Source organism: Petromyzon marinus, chromosome 58 (assembly GCF_048934315.1).
Source record: "Petromyzon marinus isolate PM22_M1 ecotype Great Lakes invasive population chromosome 58, UKy_Petmar_22M1.pri1.0, whole genome shotgun sequence".
In the NCBI taxonomy this organism is placed as follows: Eukaryota; Metazoa; Chordata; class Hyperoartia; order Petromyzontiformes; family Petromyzontidae; genus Petromyzon; species Petromyzon marinus.
The window spans coordinates 2,188,894-2,205,896 of record NC_133724.1 but is presented as its reverse complement, the minus strand read 5'-3'; the positions used below and the strand labels follow the sequence as shown (position 1 = coordinate 2,205,896).

At 50.4% G+C, this 17,003-nt stretch overlaps 1 protein-coding gene across 5 annotated transcripts in view; it reads right to left on the bottom strand.

The window, feature by feature from the left end:
- LOC116955145 (axin-1-like) overlaps positions 1-13,579 on the bottom strand; it is a 45,041-nt gene extending 31,462 nt beyond the window's left edge. For 2 of the 5 annotated variants that reach the window (XM_076052849.1, XM_076052851.1), the window contains exon 1: positions 2,021-2,398. The gene's annotated coding sequence lies outside the window, so the exon portion shown is untranslated. Of the gene's footprint in view, positions 1-2,020; positions 2,401-13,352 lie in introns of those variants that run through there. The other 3 variants (XM_076052850.1, XM_076052853.1, XM_076052852.1) reach the window with 3 other exon arrangements.
- Positions 13,580-17,003: the final 3,424 nt, after the last annotated feature.

Sequence of the window (17,003 nt, the reverse complement as noted above, 5' to 3'; positions counted from 1 at the left end):
TCAAACCATGACCTCCTTTACACCAGGCGAGGTAGTTAACATATCACCATGGAGAGAGACACGCAAACTACAAATATACTGCAAGCATTAGGGTCGGGATCAAACCACGAACTCCTGCATACCTGGCGAGGTAGTTAACATCTCACCACAGAGAGAGACACGCAAACTACAAATATACAGCAGCAAGCATTAGGGTCGGGATCAAACCATGACCTCCTTTACACCAGGCGAGGTAGTTAACATCTCAAAACGGAGAGAGACACGCAAACTACAAATATACTGCAGCATTAGGGTCGGGATCAAACCACGACCTCCTTTACACCAGGCGAGGTAGTTAACATCTCAAAACGGAGAGAGACACGCAAACTACAAATATACTGCAGCATTAGGGTCGGGATCAAACCACGACCTCCTTTACACCAGGCGAGGTAGTTAACATCTCAAAACGGAGAGAGACACGCAAACTACAAATATACTGCAGCATTAGGGTCGGGATCAAACCACGACCTCCTTTACACCAGGCGAGGTAGTTAACATCTCAAAACGGAGAGAGACACGCAAACTACAAATATACTGCAAGCATTAGGGTCGAGATCAAACCACGACCTCCTTTACACCACGCGAGGTAGTTAACATCTCCAAGAAGGGCCGGATAATAAAACACAACGATAAATCTGTACTCAAAACACATCGGGCGACATAAACTCACTTGGTAACAATAATCATGAGCAAGTCTCACGTTGTGATATCTTACTATTGTGTGTACTGTACACATTGTGTGTTTTTTACATCAACCCAATTGTTTTAAAGGTACGAGACGGCGTTTCCAGTGTTTGTGCGAGCACGACGAACAACGTATCGCGTTTGTTGACACTTATTTAGTTAAAACAGAACTCTTCAAAAGGCTGATAAACGACTTCCTGCTCTGGAGCAGGGCCATTGCCCGAAACGTATCTTAACAAGCCGTAGTTTGTCATTGTGACGTGTTTATTATAGCAACGCGTATGTACTTAATGAATCCACAAACAAAATGTTAGTAATTGTTACCGGCTCACAGAAGCGTGTTTATAGTAAACTAACGATGAACGTGGATCATTGCTACCGTGTACGCAATGCAAATCCGACAACAACCGCCACCACCATCATCATCATCGCGATGGCCGCGTTAATTAGCGCACCCGTGCGAGAGCACTCCCCGCATTTAAATCGAACTGTATACAATGTGTACGCTTGCTGCAGCAACAACAACAACCGAAAACAAACAAACAACCACAACCACAACAACAGCCACGCAACGCGTTCGTACAAGTGTTTGAGGGCCCACACCACACCGCGTTCGCGATCCTCCCTCCCTCCCCCCGCCGCCGTTGCCAGAGGTGTCACTTAAAACAAAATAAGAGGAATGATTACCCGCTATAAAACGCTGAAACTTGGTAACAAAGACGTAGAAATAAACACGTAAAGATCCCCCCCCCCGTGCAGCCTGTAGCAGGCTGTAGGGGGCAAGTGCTGTTAGCGAGTAGCAGCGCCTATGAAGGCTACCGGCACTGTGGCGCACGAGGGGGTGGGTGGCCAGCAACCACCAGGCCCGGCCGCCTTTGTCTCCCCCCCAGTGGCGATGTTTACCATTTGAGGCCGAGTCGACCTAGGGGAGTGGCCCAGGAACGTCAACTGGGTGTTGGCCGCGAGCGGGGATCGAACCCGGGTCGCCGGGTTCGCAGCGTAGCGCTAACCGCTACTCCACCACCGCTTCCCACTAACTTGGCAACACACTGACAGACACACACACACAGACACACACACAGACACACACACACGCGTACAAGATCGATTTGTTATCGATAACCCCAGCGATTAGTTCTCGCGATAATCTGGGCCCGAAGGTGTAGGCCTCAGCTAGTCTAGCACGGCAAGGCCCGTAGAGGGGGTGGGGGTGGGTGGAACAAGCTCTCGATTTGATATCGTTTAACAATAATAACAATAATCATGTATAAACGACGACTAATTAATAAACACGTACGGAGTTTGTTGTTGCTTGTTGTTGTTGCTGTTGTTGTGGTGATTGCGGAGGACGTCGACTGCCACTCGATCGCCCGCTAGGCCTCTAAGCGACCCCCCCTTCCCTCCCCCTGCTCCACACAGCTAAAGGTGAAAGTGCCCCGGAAAGCCTCAACGCGCTGCCGGGGGACAAGTGCGTTGTTGTTATATTCTCGGTTCTTTCGGTAAAGTCACCACGTAGAAGGGGACACAATAAAAAAATAAAATATGCATATATAAAATAATAAAATTCTCGCGACGTTTCGACTGCAACACAAGAAGCAATCATCATCAGGTGTGAAAACCACAGCAAGAACATTTTGAAAAAAATTGGCGTTCTTGTTAAACGTTAGCACCACGTTATTGTTGTTGTTTGAATAGAAAACTCGCAGCTGCACCCCCCCCACCTACCGTACTACAGATCGATTCAGACCCTGTTGGTCACCCCCCCCCCACCCACCCGTGCACCTTGGGGGGCCGTCCATAAATGACGTCACGCGATTTTGAAGGATTTTTTACCCCACCCCCTTCGTCACACGGCGTCACAAAAAGTCAGACCCCCCCCCTAAAATGACGTCACAAAGCTCTGCCCCCCCAAAAAAAATATAAAACATGCTTCAAATCCTATTCTTGGTTCTTTCGGTAAAGTCACGTAGAAGGGAAACAATAAAATAATAAAAATACATTGTTTTAAATATATTGTTTTTTTAAATATATTGTTTTATATTTTTATTATTTTATTGTTTCCCAAGAATATTAATCCCTGCAGTCACGAAAGCTTTAAATCAAAATTTATGCTTCAAATCGCTTTAAACTATTGTCATTGTAGTGCGTATTTAATGTGGCGCTGCACTCTGATGTTGTAGGAGAAAACATTTAATTAAGGAGAACGTGTTGTCTATATTTATTTAAAATTTGCGCATTTTGATGTGACGTCACAATTCTCCCCCCCACACCTCGTCACATCATCGTCACAAATGTCTGACCACCCCCACCCCCTAGGTGCGTGACGTCATTTATGGACGGCCCCTAAACTTAAAGCCACTGTGAGGAGGAGGAGGAGCCCCTCCCCGCATGCGACCTGCGACATCGCGGCAGGGAAACGCTCCTCTTCAAGGGAGGCGCCCATCACGCACAAAACGCACGCGCAAGGAGGCGAGTCCAGTAAAGGGCCATCCATTGAGTCCGTACGCATGGAGGAGGGTGTAGGGGGTAACCCAAATGCGTAGCTTGCGTATGGGGGTGGGGGGGTGGGGTGGGGGTGGGGGTAAGGACGACAAACTAAACACAAAAACGCAGTTCTAAAGAAATAAGTTTTCAATCTAGATGATTTTAAAAAATGCACAGCTCCAGTGGCTTCCTAATATCGGAAGGAAGAACGTTCCAGACGGCCGCAGAAGCGCGTCTGAAAGCGCCGTGCGGTGCTGTGACCGTCTTTGTCCGACCAAAGACGGGGGGGGGTCTACTAACAATGTGCGCATAGGGAAGGGGTGGGGGTGGGGGGTGTAGCCTCGATAATAATTTGTCTACATTGGCCTTCAAATGAGTTAGATAGTCCGGCGGTGGACTGTTTGCTTCAACACGTTAATAATATTAACCCTTGATCGTTTCTATAGGATTCTGGGGGCGCGTCAAGCGTTCGTGCGCAGGTGGTGGGGGGCAGGGGTGTAAAAAGATACGCGTTCGTACATGGGGGGGGGGTCAAGTTGATCGATTTTTGTCTATCTACTAAATGGATGGCCCCCCTAAGTTGAGCCCTTCCAACCGATTGCAGTACTTAAACAATCGTATAGCCCGTCAATAGATGTTTATATTTCTTAATCACCACCTAATGGGATGCCATCTAGACGTTTGATGTCAAGGGCTTATCCAAGTTACACATATTTCTCATAAATAAATAAAAAATATGGTACAGGAGGTTTCGTACATTATTTGCTTGTTAATGCGTGGTACGTCAGGCCCCCCCCCTCCCCCCCACGTGTCCCCACCGAGGCTGCCCGTCTCCCATGCAGGGCTAGAGGGTGGTGGTGGTGGGGGGAGGAGAGGAAGGGTGGGGGGATGGCAAGGGGTTCAGGGAGGGTTAAGCACACACACACACAATAATCCCATTGGCACAGAGGGCTTTCATCTTGCCGAGGAGATGAAACAGATGAAAGGCGGTTTTAGAAGCTCGGGCTCCAGCCAGGACCGGTTCATCCGGTTCACGGTGCCGTTGTTGGCTCCACAAACTTCCCCCCACCACCTTTATCCATACCTCCCTCCCCACCTGTGTGTGGGGTGTGTGAGTGTGTGGGGTGTGTGTGGTGTGTGTGGGGTGTGTGAGTGTGTGTGGGTGTGTGAGGTGTGTGTGAGTGTGTGTGGGGTGTGTGGGGTGTGTGTGGGGTGTGTGGAGTGTGTGTGTGTGGGGTGTGTGGGGTGTGTGAGTGTGTGAGTGTGTGTGGGGTGTGTGGGGTGTGTGTGGGGTGTGTGGGGTGTGTGAGGTGTGTGTGGGGTGTGTGTGTGGGGTGTGTGAGGTGTGTGTGTGTGGGCATTGTGGTGTGTGGGTGTGGTGTGTGTGGGTGTGTGTGTGAGAGTGTGTGTGGAGTGTGTGTGGTGTGTGTGGGGTGTGAGTGTGTGGGGTGTGTGCGAGTGTGTGGTGTGTGTGGGGTGTGTTAGTGTGTGGGGTGTGTGAGTGTGTGGGTTGTGTGGGGTGTGCGAGTGTGTGTGGTGTGTGTGGTGTGTGAGTGTGTGTGGTGTGTGTGGGGTGTGAGTGTGTGGGGTGTGTGGGGTGTGAGTGTGTGGTGTGTGTGGGGGTGTGTGAGTGTGTGGGGTGTGTGGGGTGTGCGAGTGTGTGTGTAGTGTGTGTGGGGTGGGTGAATGTGTGTGGGGTGTGTGCGAGTGTGTGGTGTGTGTGCGGGTGTGTGGGGTGTGTGGGGTGTGCGAGTGTGTGTGGTGTGTGTGGTGTGTGTGGGGTGTGTGTGTGTGGGGTGTGTGAGTGTGTGGTGTGTGTGGGGTGGGGTGTGGGGTGTGTGGTGTGTGTGGGGTGTTGGGTGTGTGGTGAGTGTGTGGTGTGTGTGGGGTGTGTGGTGTGTGTGTAGTGTGTGGTGTGTGTGTAGTGTGTGAGTGTGTGTGGGGTGTGAGTGTGTGTGGGGTGTGTGGTGAGTGTGTGGGGTGTGAGTGTGTGTGGGGTGTGGGGTGTGTGTGGTGTGTGTGGGGTGGGGTGTGTGTGGAGTGGAGTGTGGTGTGTGTGTGGTGTGTGAGTGTGTGTGGGGCGTGTGAGTGTGTGGTGTGTGTGGGGTGGGGTGTGTGAGTGTGTGGGGTGGGGTGTGGGGTGTGTGTGGGGTGTGTGGTGAGTGTGTGGTGTGTGTGTGGTGTGTGAGTGTGTGTGAGTGTGTGTTAGTGTGTGGTGTGTGTGTGGTGTGTGAGTGTGTGTGGGGTGTGTGAGTGTGTGGATTCAACCGCAGTGGTAAGCGCGCTTGCGCGGCGAACCTGGCGACCCGAGTTCGATTATAATGATCCGAACCGGTCCATGGGCCTCCCCTAGGTCGACTCAGCCTCAAATGAGTTACCTGGTGCGGTGCGTAAAAAAACATCGCCGCTGGGGAGACAAAGGCGGCCGGGCGTGGTGCTAACCACGCCACCGCCTCGTGTGCCACAGTGCCGGTAGCCTTCATAGCTTGCTACTCGCTAACAGCACTTGCCCCGACAGCCTGTGGAGGCTATACGGGAGGGATCTTTGGCTTGAAGCACATAACTGCCGCCCGCTACCAGCACACGCCCCCCCACCATACAGCCCATTGTACGGCTGGCTCTATATTCACGTGTGTCCTTTTCAACCAGAATTGGCTCAAGAAAAATCCCTACACCACCACCTGCCGACGAGAGCCACTTGAATGTCCGAGACAGAGTCTTTCGTTTGGTCGCATTGAAGCAACGCTGCTAAAATGCCACGTGTGTCCCTTAAACGTATTTGATGACCGGATAGTAATCATTTTGGTGTGTGGGTGGGTGTGAGTTGATAACTATGCCGTGGTCTAAAGGTTTCGGTTTAATCATAGCCAGTGGGACGAAAAGGCACCGACTCAATGGCATCTGCAGTCTGAAACTTGCCGGAGATGCCACAAAATAACCTGGCGACGACTACGACGCTGCTGCTGCTGCTACGTTGGCTGCGGTGCCCGAACAACAAACTCACCACGTGTCACGTCAATGAACGCCGTGGCACTGAAACTAAACAAAAAAACACAGGTGACGTTTCGGGAAACGGCCCATCTTCACAGAGCACACGAACGATTTCGAGAGGTCGTCATCGGCGAGACGAAGACTGCGGGACGAACAAAACGCCGAAATGTAACGATGCCTAAATGAACGGACGTTCCATTCGCCCGCGTGGCAAATGCGCTCAATGTCAAGTTGTGTGCCGGCCACGAGGCCTCCGGGATGGAGTTCGTGCGGTGCCGCTGTTCCTCCTCCTCCTCCGTTGAAGGAGTGCGCAGACCACAGTGGCTTTAATTTAACAAAAATAGTAAATAGTTGAACACGTGCGTCACTAGCACTGCATTCGCGGTGCGTGAATTGTAGTCCTGCGTATAGCAGCGCTGTGTGAGAGGTTCAGGAGCAGTGCCGGATGAGCCTCGTAGCACAAGTAGCTACACATGTAGCAGCTACGGGCCCCGCACTTTTCAAGAGCCCCCACGCGAAATGCTTTCAAGCTATCAATTCCGGTTCAGTGATTCTGCACTTGCTCTACTACTATAGTACTATACCACCTTCAGCTTTTGCGAACGAGCGGGTGATTAAGGTTAGCGATTTGTCGTATTATCTGGCTGTATAGCAATTGAAAAAGAATACGATTACTTTGCTATCCAAGTTAGAGATTTGTGTTTTATTATTTATGATTTGAAGCTTTCGTGACTGCAGGAATCCATACTCTTTGATTCTTTCGGCAAATCATTATTAGACCTCCTTTGCCAGTACCAAAATATAATAATAGGGTTTTTCCCCTTTTTTCTGGCAACAAAACTGAAACCTTTTTACAAGGATTCATGCCTGCATTAACCACAATACCTGCAGTCAGAATGCAAACAAAAAACATACTATTATAATATATGCATTGTCCTAGAAATTGTCCTTGAAACTGACCAATTGGTGTAGACCAATCAGTTTCAAGGACAATGCATATATTATCATAGTGTGTTTTTTAATTTGCATTTTGACTGCAGGTATTGTGGTTAATGCAGTAACATGAATCCTTATAAAAATGTTTCAGTTTTGTTGCCAGAAAAAAGTGGAAAAATCCCTATTATTATCTTTCGGTAAAGTCGCGTAGTAGGTATAGTTTACTTTATACCTACTACGTGACTTTACCAAAACAACCAAAAAGTATTTATTATTTATGTAGGTTTTTTTTAGAGCCCCTCTATAACATCATGCTACAGGCCTAGCTTCATCTGGCACCGCGTGTAATGGTTGGCTTGCTGGACTTTGCAATCCAGAGGTCGTGGGTCCGATTTGATTCCCCGGCGGCGAGGGGAGATCCCAACTTGCTGATTGCGAGACAACACTCTGGCCTCCTCAGCTAAGTATACGTGGAGTTGTTTTGTGGTTAAGTAGTCAATGGTGTCTTGCATCCACTTGAGCATGTATGTTGAACTTCTTTCGCACCGTACGTAACCAACCGTGCTTATCGGAGTGTATAGCAGTGTAGTGTATAATAGTGTGTATATATGTAGAACTTCTTTCGCACTGTACGTTACCAAACGTGCTTATCGGAGTGTATAGTAGTGTATATTAGTGTAGTGTGTAGTGTACAATATTGTGTACAATATTGTACGCAATATTGTGTACAATATATACGCAATATTGCGTACAATATTGCGTATATATTGTGTATGTATGTTGAACTTCATTCGCACCGTACATAGCCAACCGTGCTAATATCAGGTGTGCGCATCAGTCGGCCTGTTTGTTGATGTCCCGTTGTGGGTTAACGGCCACGCCAGTGTCTTCGAGGGAGACTGTCAGAGCCAGGAGGGTCGTGCGGATGTCCGTGCGGGACACGGAGCACGGCAGCACGGCCCTCGTCAAGCCCCCCGGTCTTCGGGCGCAAGAGCGGACGCAGCTCAGCGCAAACAAAGCCAAGGGCCACCAGCGCAGGTGGCCAACCCGGCCATCCCGCATCCTCCGATTGGCACGGTTGGCTACGTATGGTGCAAAAGGAGTTCAACACACATACAGTGAGCGGAAAAAAGTATTTGATCCCCTGCTGATTTTGTACTTTTGCCCACTGACAAAGAAATGATCAGTCTATAATTTTAATGGTAGGTTTATTTGAACAGTGAGAGACAGAATAACAACAACAAAATCCAGAAAAACGCATGTCAAAATGTTATAAATTGATTTGCATTTTAATGAGGGAAATAAGTATTTGACCCCTCTGCAAAACATGACTTAGTACTTGGTGGCAAAACCCTTTTTGGCAATCAGAGGTCAGACGTTTCTTGTAGTTGGCCACCAGGTTTGCACACATCTTAGGAGGGATTTTGTTCCACTCCTCTTTGCAGATCTTGTCCAAGTCATTAAGGTTTCGAGGCTGACGTTTGGCAACTCGAACCTTCAGCTCCCTCCACAGATTTTCTATGGGATGAAGGTCTGGAGACTGGCTAGGCCACTCCAGGACCTTAATGTGCTTCTTCTTGAGCCACTCCTTTGTTGCCTTGGCGGTGTGTTTTGGGTCATTGTCATGCTGGAACACCCATCCACGACCCATTTTCAATGCCCTGGCTGAGGGAAGGAGGATCTCACCCAAGATTTGATGGTACATGGCTCCGTCCATCGTCCCTTTGATGCGGTGAAGTTGTCCTGTTCCCTTAGCAGAAAAACACCCCCAAAGCATAATGTTTCCACCTCCATGTTTGACGGTGGGGATGGTGTTCTTGGGGTCATAGGCAGCATTCCTCCTCCTCCAAACACGGCCAGTTGAGTTGATGCCAAAGAGGTCCATTTTGGGCTCATCTCACCACAACACTTTCACCCTGTTGTCCTCTGAATCATTCAGATGTTCATTGGCAAACGCCAGACGGGCATGTATATCTGCTTTCTTGAGCAGTGGGACCTTGCGGGCGCTGCAGGATTTCAGTCCTTCACGGCGTAGTGTGTTACCAATTGTTTTCTTGGTGACTATGGTCCCAGCTGCCTTGAGATCATTGACAAGATCCTCCCGTGTAGTTCTGGGCTGATTCTTCACCGTTCTCATGATCATTGCAACTCCACGAGGTGAGATCTTGCATGGAGCCCCAGGCCGAGGGAGATTGACAGTTCTTTTGTGCTTCTTCCATTTGCGAATAATCGCACCAACTGTTGTCACCTTCTCACCAAGCTGCTTGGCAATGGTCTTGTAGCCCATTCCAGCCTTGTGTAGGTCTACAATCTTGTCCCTGACATTCTTGGAGAGCTCTTTGGTCTTGGCCATGGTGGAGAGTTTGGAATGTGATTGATTGCTTGTGGACAGGTGTCTTTTATACAGGTAACGAGCTGAGATTAGGAGCACTCCTTTCAAGAGTGTGCTCCTAATCTCAGCTCGTTACCTGTATAAAAGACACCTGGGAGCCAGAAATCTTTCCGATTGAGAGTGGGTCAAATACTTATTTCCCTCATTAAAATGCAAATCAATTTATAACATTTTTGACATGCGTTTTTCTGGATTTTGTTGTTGTTTTTCTGTCTCTCACTCTTCAAATAAACCTACCATTAAAATTATAGACTGATGATTTCTTTGTCAGTGGGCAAACGTACAAAATCAGCAGGGGATCAAATACTTTCTTCCCTCACTGTACATACTACTACACACTACACTAATATACACTCCGACTGGCATGGTTGGCTACGTACGGTGCGAAAGGAGTTCAAAGTATGTAGCTAACCGTGCTAATCGGAAGTGTGAGGAAGGGCAGCAAACTAAACGCGAAAGTAGTTCGAAGGAAAATGAGCTTGTCAATATAAATGATGATGATGATGATGATTTAAACGTGCATCATAGCTCCCGGCGGCTTCCTAATATCGGAAGGTCAGAGCGTTCCAGACGGCCGCAGAAGCGCTTCTGAAAAGCGCGCGACGCTGCGGTGGACCACCGTCTCTGGTTCGACGGCTTACGAGGACGAGCGGTACGTAATAAGCTCAGCGCGAGGGAATTTCGACGTACGTACAAATTGCGTACGTCGGCAGATTCCTCAAATATCCCAGCACAGGGCAACGGAAGCGGCGGCTGTTTAGAAGAGCAAGAGCCGAGTGGAGGGAGCGCGAGTGGCCCTCTCGGCGAGAAGTGTCTGGGTGAGAGTGGAGAGCGGAGGGGAGTCCCTTGTTGGGGGGGGGGGGGGGTGTGACAGAGCCTCACGAACACGTAAACAGGCATTCGTTAAATCAGAATATGTTTTTGTACCGCAGGGGAGATCCGACGAGCTGTGAAGCTCTTTTTTTCATAGATGTCCCAATTTGGGGCACAGGGTCAGAACGTCACAAGAAAGAAACAAAATTGAAAGCACGATCAGAGTATGGGCAAGGTGGAGATTGACTTGAGTCGGATCCACTGCCTTTGGATTAATCTCGTTCATTCAAGGTCTGGGATGAGAGTCTTTCTATCCGGCCACGTGGTTCAGCTGTCGAGCGAGCCAGCTCCCAATGTTGCAATCCTGGTTATTCCGGGGGGGGGGGGGGTGGGCAGGGGGGGGGGGGTTGACTCAGCCCATCATCCCTCCGTTCACGGTTGATAAAACGAGTACTAACTTTGTGGGGAAGTCAGCAGTGGCTGGCTGTCCTATGCGTGGACTCGCCCCCAACACAGGAATGTGAGAACATTTGCACCACCGACTTAAACGGCCGTAGACGGGAGATGAGGATCAACGTGGGAAGTGCTCCTTTGAGCATCAAGCTGCTTTAACTTGTTTGACGTCCAATCGAATGGGTTCACTTTGGATTGTTTTGCAAACCCTAACTTAGTTTTCTGCACCTGCGAATTCTGAGTCTCCCGCCGAGGCAAGCGACTCAGTGATGCCTTCGATGGGCGCTTTGGCTTGAAGCACCTTGGATATTCCTCCTTTGCACGCGTGCGCCGATGTTGAGCTCCCTTCGCACCGGACGTAGCCAAAACCCTGCCGCCAGTTGCACCAAATCACTCCCGAATTCGCTCCCACGTGGCCCAGACCTCCGACACTAAGAGCGTTACGAATGCGCGCCAACGGTTTCGCAAAAGTTTGCGTCGAAAAGATTTTATTTTTTTACAACAAAAAAAAATTCAAAACGTAAATCTGCGCGAAGGAAACCGTAAAATCAATGGAGCGCGCCTCCTCGCTCGGACATTCCTCATTGAAGACACTGGGGTGGTCGTGACCAATCAGCGCATCAGGACATCAAACAGGCCGGTGCGTGATTACATCTCCTTCGTAAACGCAAGCCAGGGTCTCGTGCGATTGTGGTCATGAAACCCCAACTATGCACCACAAAGTAAACCCATGGAGATTCGTCGAGATATCTACATAGAGACCCATGGAGATACGTAGAGATTCACAAAGATACACAGAGGCCCATAGAGATATACCGAGACTCATAGAGATACACAGAGACCCATAGAGATATATAGAGACCCATAGAGATACATAGAGACCCATGGAGATACATAGAGGCCCATGGAGATACATAGAGATTCACAAAGATACACGGAGGCCCATAAAGATATACCGAGACTCATAGAGATAAACAGAGACCCATAGAGACACATGGAGATGCATAGAGACCCATGGAGATACATAGAGATTCACAAAGATACACAGAGGCCCATAGAGATATACCGAGACTCAAAGAGATACACAAAGACCCATAGAGTTACATAGAGACCCATAGAGATACATAGAGGCCCATGGAGATACATAGAGACCCATGGAGATACATAGAGATTCACAAAGATACACAGAGACCTATAGAGATATACCGAGACTCAGAGATACACAGAGACCCATAGAGATACATAGAGACCCATAGAGATACATAGAGACCCATAGAGATACACAGAAACCCATAGAGATACATAGATGATACATAGAGACCCATAGAGATACATAGAGACCCATAGAGATACATAGATGATACATAGAGACCCATAGAGATACATAAAGACACTTAGAGATACATAGAGACCAATCGAGATATATAAAGACCCGTAGAGACACATAGAGATACAAAGACCCATGGAGATACATATAGACCCATAGAGATACATATAGACCCATAGAGATACACAGAGACCCATAGAGATACACAGAGACCCATGGAGACACATTGAAAACACAAGCGAAAGTAATGCGATTGTGGTCATGCAACCCAAACTATGCAACCACATAGTAATCCCATATAGACTCATCGAGATACACGAAGACACATAGAGATGCATATAGACCCATAGACCCTCATTACAGACACAAACCACAGTAGTTCGACTGTGGCCTTTGAAACCCGAACTGTGGGCCACAGAGTAAAGCCACTGTACAGGGTGGTCCAGGTGTCTTGTGACCCTGCGATTAATTGACCCATGATATTGGTTCGTCCTTTGCAATATTAATTTCTGTTTTAAATAACCCTTTATTTTAAAATCTTATATATATAAAGTTTGAAAAAAAATTAATGTGTGGGGGGGGGAGGGGGGAGGTCACAATACATCTGGACCAGCCTGCAGTTTACTCTCCTCCAACTGTAGAGGAACAGCGACACGACACGAACTGTCGCCCTCGCTGCCGAAGAAGCCCTCTCGTCGTGGCGAGCAGCAGCAGCAGGAGCAGCAACAGCAGGAGACCTCCACGTTTGGCATCGAGCTCCTGAACAACGACCACAATCACGGCGGCTCTCGCTGCTGCCTGCCACAGTTGGGTCCGCCGACCTGGGTTGTCGTCCCAAGGGCTTACCCCCCCCCTCCACTCTCCACTCACCCAGCCAACTCCTTCTTTCACCCATCTCTCCCTTTTTTTAACGATCAGAGGAAACAAGAAGATGCTCGGTGTGGTCGGCACTTTGCTTCGTTCATCATTTTTTTGTGTGTTTTTTTTAATGCTTTGCTTTATGTAACCCCCCCCCACCCCCCCCCCCCTTTTTAAAATGAAAGACTTCACAAAAGATTTCAAGCTCTTCTCTCCTCCTTACCCGTTCCCTCTCTCCCTCTCTCTCTCTACCCCCTCTCTCCCTACTCCATGTCTATTTCTTGGACCCTGTACATTGAAGCTGTCGTTCCGTGGACTCCCACTCTCCGCTCTCCACTCTCCGCCCAATCTCTGCTCTTCCAGACCCCGTCGTACCTTCAAGCGATGCGAGCGTCGCAGGGCCATAGCGAAGAAGCGTGAAGAAGGCAGGCGAAGTGGAAAAACGGCAGCGCGGGCAGCCGCTGCGTCCCCTGCTGCGGTGTCGGGCTGGGGGTGAGTCCCCTGCCCTCTCCTCCTCCTCCTGAGCCTGAGCCGGGGCCGCGCAGTGTGAAGTCGGCAAGGGGCGTGGTCTCAGCGTCGCGGTGCGTGAAGAGGGAGGAGTTTGGGGTAGTGGTGGGGGGGGCCGTGGAGTGGGTGAGGGGGGCGTGGGGTGGGTTGGGGGGGGCGTGGGGTGGGTTGGGGGGGGCGTGGGGTGGGTGGGGGGGGGCGTGGGGTGGGTTGGGGGGGGCGTGGGGTGGGTTGGGGGGGGCGTGGGGTGGGCTGGGGGGGGCGTGGGGTGGGTTGGGGGGGCGTGGGGTGGGTTGGGGGGGGCGTGGGGGGCGTGAGGGGCCGTGGGGTGGGTAAGGGCCGTGGGGTGGGGGGGCGTGGGGTGGGGGGGGGCGTGGGGTGGGTGGGGGGCCGTGGGATGGGTGGGGGGCGTTAGGGGCCGTGGGGTGGGTGAGGGGTGGGTGGGGGGCCGTGGGGTGGGGCTGAGGGTCTGTTGGGGCTCCCACGCCCGACACCGCTTCCCACCTGCCCCCCTGCACGTGTTCACACAAAGACAAAGATCCCCCGTATAGCCATAACAGACTGTTGGGGCAAGTGCTGTTAGCGAGCAGCGCCTGTGAAGGCCGGCACGGCACACGAAGAGGCTGGCTTGGTGGCCACCACCACGCCCAGCCGCCTTTGTCTCCCCAAATGGCGATGTTTACACACCGCATTAGGTACTCATTTTTTGAGGCTGAGATGACCTAGGGGTGACCCAGGACGGGTTCAGATAATCGTCACCGGTTAAATTTCGATTTAAAGCTTTCGTGACTGCAAGGATTCATCTTCTTTGGCTCTTTCGGTAAAGTCACGTAGAATGAGAATAAAATAATAAATTAATAAAATAAAATAACACAATAATATTCTCACGACGTTTCGGCCACAACACAAGTGGCCTTCATCAGGTGCTGTCCTCCAGACAGTCTCGTCCCTTCACCTGATGAAGGCCGCTTGTGTTGTGGCCGAAACGTCGTGAGAATTTTATTGTGTTATTTTATTTTATTAATTTATTATTTTATTCTCATTCTACGTGACTTTACCGAAAGAGCCAAAGAAGATCGTCACCGGTGTTGGCCGTGAGCGGGAATCAAACTCAGGTGACCGGGTTCGTAGTGCAGCGCGCTAACCTCAACACTACCGCACCCCACGCGTGTTCACACAGCCTACACAGACTATTTTTAATAAATTTATTTTACCAGGTAAGGCCCCACTGAGATATGCAGCTCTTTATCAGAAGCGACCTGGCCACAAATGATTACTCAACGAAGTGGGCTTATCACGTGGGAAATGTATAGCAGCCGGATACTCTGAACGGGCGATGTTGGTTCTAAATGTGGAGGGAAAAACCGGAGGACCCGGAGAAAAATCGAATGTGACCACGAGGAGAGAGACACGCAAACTCTAAATATACAGCAGCAGGCATCAGAGTCAGGATCGAACCCACGACCTCCTGTATACCAGGCTAGGTAGTTAACATCTCACCACGGAGAGAGAGACACCGCAAACTCCAGATATACAGCAGCAGGCGTCAGGGCCGGGATCGCACCCACGACCTCCTGTATATCAGGCGAGGTAGTTAACATCCCCGCAGCACCCCACACACAACATGCCCCAGCACTCCGAACGCTCACACATTGCCCACTCAACCAACTCCTGTCAATGACGAAAATCCCATCGTCGGCTGGCAGAATAAGAGCGAGCGAGAATAATCTCCCACACACCCATGACAGGGGAGTCAGCCTGCACTGCGAATGCACTAGTGGCCACGGGAGGTAATGACAGGGGAGTCAGCCTGCAGTGCGAATGCACTAGTGGCCACGGGAGGTAATGACAGGGGAGTCAGCCTGCAGTGCGAATGCACTAGTGGCCACGGGAGGTAATGACAGGGGAGTCAGCCTGCAGTGCGAATGGACTAGTGGCCACGGGAGGTAATGACAGGGGAGTCAGCCTGCAGTGCGAACGCACGAGTGGCCACGGGAGGTAGTGACAGGGGAGTCAGCCTGCAGTGAGAATGCACTAGTGGCCACGGGAGGTAATGACAGGGGAGTCAGTCTGCAGGGCGAATGCACTAGTGGCCACGGGGGGTAATGACAGGGGAGTCAGTCTGCAGTGCGAATGCACTAGTGGCCACGGGAGGTAATGACAGGGGAGTCAGTCTGCAGTGCGAATGCACTAGTGGCCACGGGAGGTAATGACAGGGGAGTCAGCCTGCAGTGCCAGTGGACTAGTGGCCACGGGAGGTAATGACAGGGGAATCAGCCTGCAGTGTGAATAGACTAGTGGCCACGGGAGGTAATGACAGGGGAGTCAGCTGTGAGTGCGAAGGGACTGGTGGCTGCGGGAATGATCGAGAAGGGGAGCGTGGCCGGGTGACGGAAGAGAACGGTGGAGTCTGCCGGTGGAACGAGCGTCCAGAGCCAGTGAGAAGGTTCGACACCTCGGCCGGTATATAAGGGAGACGAGACTCAGGGCTGTTGCAGTGGGGTCTCCGCCTGTGTCAAGTGAACGTGTCTCTACAATAAAGACACCATCTCAAGAAAAGTGTGATAAGTCGTCTTTACACTTGCACCTGAACTTGATTCTGACGCCTCTTCCTCCCATGTGTTTGCGCCGCTATTTTTCCCATCCGTGTGTTTGTCACTCAAGACTAAACTAAAGCACTTACTTGCGCCTGTACCTGAACTTATCTTTGGCACCTCTTGCTTGCCACATGATATTTATACTGTCTAACACGTAGGCTTTCGCGACCAATATTATCCATCATTTAGGTTGTTTTGGTTAGATCGCGTTAATATAAATGTGTCGTTAAACCCGCCACCACCCGACACGGCCAATTTAGTAAGGTTTGGCACGTCAACAGAACGTGCCAATTCGTTACTAATTCAGCACACGGGTGTGGTGGACAGTTTACAATTGCAAATATTGCGAGTTTACTCTCAAGCAACACACGTGTCGTGAACTCGTAACGAATTGGCATGTTTTGTATCGTGTATGTATGTTGAATTTTGTTTGCACCGTACATAGCCAACCGTGCTAATCGTAGCAGGCAAAGCCCACTGAGTTATTCAGCTTCTTTTTGTTTAGAAGTGACCTGGCAACAAATGATAACTCGACCGTTGTGGGGAGCGGTCGCGCAGTGCTTAGCGCTGCACTGCGCGACCAACCCTGCGAGCCCAATTCGATACCCGCTCATGATGAATAACAGTGGCGATTATCTGAACCGGTCCTGGGCCTCCTTCCCTAGGTCGACTCAACGTCAAAATGAGTACCCGATGCGGTGTGTATACATCAACACTGGTGGGGACAAAGTTCGGCCGGGCGTATAGGGTGTTGGCACACCCACTGCCTAACTCGTGTGCTGTTCCAGCCTTCATGGGTACTTTGTCGCCAACGGCACTTGCCACCCAACAAGAGTGTATTGAGGAACCTCTGTCTTTGTTACCCCTTCCCCCAAGTCACTCACGCACCCTGGATTAAGGACCATTCATCCGCGACGGAACG